The sequence below is a fragment of the Corvus brachyrhynchos genome, unplaced genomic scaffold (genome assembly GCF_000691975.1).
Source record: "Corvus brachyrhynchos isolate BGI_N302 unplaced genomic scaffold, ASM69197v1 scaffold323, whole genome shotgun sequence".
NCBI lineage: Eukaryota > Metazoa > Chordata > Aves > Passeriformes > Corvidae > Corvus > Corvus brachyrhynchos.
Window position 1 is genome coordinate 26,207 of NW_008237253.1, and position 4,068 is coordinate 30,274.

Below are 4,068 nucleotides of genomic sequence, written 5' to 3' on the forward strand. Positions count from 1 at the left end.
GGGGTGCGGCCACCGCTCATCCCTCCCTCAGCCTCCTCGGGCCGCGGACACGACAGCCGCGCCAGGGCTGCTCGTGGTCACTGCAGTGGTGGCACTGAAGAGCACGAGGTCGATAATGGGGAAGGTATTGTCTGTGGAGCAGCTCTGCGTTCAGGAGCTCAGAGCCCCGCGCTGTGCCTTGGTTTGGATTTTCAGACTCCACAGCGTGAGAAACGGTGTTTTCATGCCCCAAGCTTCTCTGAAGGGGAGGATTGATGGTACTTCTGAAGCCGTCCTTCAAGCAAGTGATGCTGCCCACTTAGTTTTAAAGTATTTTGTCGTTCTATAAAGCACCCATTGTAGACACATCTGCGTCAGTCACTCCACATACACGAACAAAGATTATAATCCATCCCCATTGCCTGGAGACAGTGGCTGTTCCTACAAACAACCCAAGTGGGTGGAAGTTTCAGGAACTGCAGAAGGACAGGAGCCTGGATGTCGCCATAGAGTTTAAATCTACAGAGTCTTCAAATGTGGTCTTGCAGAGAGATTTTCATCTGGTTGGACATGTGAGGGTGGTTTTTCTTCTCTGTTTTTGCTGTGTGCAAAATGGACACAAACCAAGGGAGAAAGCGGCTGGGGGGCAGCCCGGGGCAGCGGCCTTTGAGGTCACTGGCAGCCTGTCACTGCCCCCGGGTGGCTTGGAGCCCGGCCCGGAATACCGAGGGATGCAGCAAAACAAGTAATTTCATATCAAAGTGCTATCATATGCTCACAAAAATAGAAGGAAAATAGAGATGTTTCCTCCCCCACCCCTTGCAATCCTTTGGAATTACAATGATCGGAGCCGTCGCCTGGAAAGCCTGACCTCACCGGGAGCGCGTGGATCCAGATGCCATGGAGTGCCCTGTGACAGTGAGTGGGACCAAGGTGGGACAGGAGGGCAGCCACACTCTGGCAAGCAGGGCAAAGCCCCCAGCCCACTGCACCCCAACAGCTGCAGCGCTGCTCCCCCCCCACCAGCGGCCTTGTCTGCCCTTACAATTCACTGATACTTGAACTGGCAACCCCAGCAACCACTCCCATTGTAGGTACACAAAAGAGGCCTTTTATGAGTGCCATTTTTACTAGTATCCAAAGCCAAATAACCTAGAGCAGAAAAATCACCAGCAGCCCTTTGTCCCATTAACCCCTCTCTCTAAACTCCATTTCTGCTGCCAGATTTTCCTGGGTAAAAGTATGCGGTTGCAGTTTTCACTGCAAAACGTGTCAGACCCTGAATCTTTCTGTCCACCTTCAGGTGCTCCTGTGCTGCAGACGTGCAGCACAGCCAGTGTCCTTGGCCCTTGTCGGGTGGCTGGGCACAGCCCTGGGTGACTCAGAGGGCTGGGAATGTCCAGCAGGGCTTATCTCCTGGTGGGATTCACTGCAGAGGGGAAGGCAATGCCTAAACTCTGCTGGCTGTCCAGGCTCCCTCTGCTATTGATAGGAAGAGAGGCCTCCTCACAGGACAAGTTCCATCTTTCCAGTGTCTCCCAAGCCCTCAAATCAGCAGATTCTGAGCCAGCTTCTTCTGTAAGAGAAAGGAAATTCCTGCCTCAGGTCTCATAGCCAGGATCATTTTCAGCAATATCCCCTTTGCCTGTGTTGCAGGGCAGGACTTGCCTCTGAGTCCCTGCTCTCCAGAGGGACCTTGTACCCTGCCACAGTGGCAAAAGGGATGGATGGAGGCAGGATCTGAGGCTGCAAAAGGAGAGAGGAAGGAGAAACTGTAAGTGGCAATAAATCCTCGTGGGCTGGGAGGGAAGGAGATTTCTGTGCATGTTTGAGCAAAAGATGTAGCAGGAATTTGACAGTCCAAGGGCACGATGGGATGCAGCCAGGCTGAAAGCAGGATGGTCTGTGGGCATGGGAGAGCCCAGGCACGGTGGGAGGCTGGTGGGAAGCAGGGACGACATCGAGTGCGTGGAGCTGCACTGGGAAAGGTGTCAGGGTGGGCTCTGGGCTTGCTTTATGGCCTGGCATCTCCCAGTTGGAGCTAGAAAGCTCTGCCAGGCTCTGCTTCCCTTCTCCTCCCCCTGCGGTGCTGGCGGATGAGTCGCTTCACCCCCCCACCCCCTCCCGGTGCCGCACTTCCCCTCGTGCGGGGAGGGACGACAACCTGTCGGGATTCCCATAGGAAAGGGGCTGCGGAAGGGCCTCGTTATCCTGACCTGGAACAATGCAGGCCATCCCCCTGAGCCGCCTGCGTGGACCCGGAGACGGCAGGCCGCCGATTCCCATAGGAAAGGGGCTGCGGAAGGGCCTCGTTATTCCTGACCTGAACAATGCAGGCCATCCCCCTGAGCCGCCTGCGTGGACCCGGAGACGGCAGCCTCCCCTTCCTCCTGCCCTCGGCCGCCGAGAGCACGGGCCTGCCTTGTAAACAAATTGTCTTGCTCTGTTCCGGTGGCAGCTGCACTTCTGGGCGTCTCATCTGGAAAAGGCATCAGCTGTAGGATGAAAGGGGATGTGCAAGATGTTATTACAAGCAATTACTGTAAAAGAGGGGAGACTTTCCCAGGCTAGTAACTCATCTCTCCTCTTCCCAGGACGCAGTGGGACGGACTTCTCTGCCCCAGGAGTTACAGTCAAACGAGAGCGTGATCTGCTGCAGGGTGAGCCGAAGCTGGAGGATCAGGGTCCAGCCTGCCTTCCAAAGTAAGCACGCGCTGTCGGGTGTTCCAGCTGCCGGGGCAGGGCTGGGGCAGGGCCAGTGCCTGGATAAACCCTGTCCAGCTCCATCCTGGGGACAGGAGGCACTCGCCCGGCATCAGAGCCGTGTTTGCTAGAGCACCTTTAGTCTCTGAAGAGGGCAGAGGAAGGGTGTGACTGTGCCGGGACCGCGCATGGACCCCCGAGACCCTGCTGCCCAAACTCTGCTTGGGCAGAGGAAGGAAGGACAGACGTGTCATTGGTGCTGGGATGGAGGAGCAAGGTGTTTCTGATGCCTTTTCCCTGAGGGAGAGCTGTCCCTTGGGAGGTGTGTCAGGTAGGTGAGGACCCTTCTTCCCAGAAGGGATTTTTAGAGCACCTCTTCTCCCTCCTTGTCCCTGAGATTCAGGGGATGCACCCACCTTCCTCCCTGTGTGGGCCAAGAGGAAGGGGAGGGCAGATGGGAATTATTTCTGATCTGGGAGCAGTTCTCACTCGATGCACAAGGCTGAGAGGGGACCCAGCTTGCTTGTTTTGGGTGACAACAAGGATGAAGGGAGGCAGAGAGAAGGTCTCACTCCCCTGCTGTGGGATGGAGAGAACCTCTCCTCCCTGGGAGGGGCGGACCAGCTCTCCCTCTGCTGCCGGCCGGTTGGATGCTCTACTTTACAAATCAAACATCAGGGAGGGTTTGGGGGTCCCACGCCCCGATCAGCTCCCTAGATGTGCCCTTTGTACGCATCAAATCCCATTTTGCCTCGTTACACCTTTCTGCACCACCTTTAGCAACCCCCACCCGGCTGGGGAGGCTCGGGATCACATCCTTCACACCTCCATCCTCAGGCTGTTATCGAATCCTCCCTGCCTCCCAGCTCATATTTAGCCCAAGAATCACCTATCCCACCCAAACCCGTCCTCAGCTCTTTTCCTCTATCATTATCTCACTAAGAGTTTTGCAGTCAGGAGCAGGCAGGGTTCTCCCCGGTGCCTGACCAGGCACGAGGCAGAAAACTGTCACCTTCGGGGGACCTGGACTTCTCCCAGGGGAGCAGCCCGGAACGCGCGATGGGGCTGGCCCGGCATCACTTCCTTGCCTCCCAGGGAAGGGGAACCCCTCCACCACTGAGGATGAGCTGTGGCTGGGGGCCCGCCAGCACCTCTTCCCTCGAGCCAGAGAAGACCGGGTCACCTCCCAGGGACGTACTGCAGCCCGTCCTGCCATGGAATCTTGCTTCTGGGCAAGTTCCACCCTGGGCAGGGTAACCTGTTCTCCCGCCGCTCCAGAGGGACAGGCCGGAGGAGGCTCTGCTCCGGGGGTGTCGCCGAGAGCCCCTTGCCGGGCCGGGGCAGACCCGGACCTTGAGGAGGAGCTGGTCTGCGCCCGGGGCGGCA

At 57.4% G+C, this 4,068-nt stretch overlaps 1 long non-coding RNA gene across 1 annotated transcript; it reads right to left on the reverse strand.

The window, feature by feature from the left end:
- Positions 1-1,089: 1,089 nt before the first annotated feature.
- LOC108445727 lies at positions 1,090-2,256 on the reverse strand. Its single transcript, XR_001860680.1, has 2 exons — positions 2,196-2,256; positions 1,090-1,555 (listed from the first exon to the last, which is right to left on the reverse strand). It is a non-coding gene; the product is annotated as an uncharacterized LOC108445727 (long non-coding RNA).
- Positions 2,257-4,068: the final 1,812 nt, after the last annotated feature.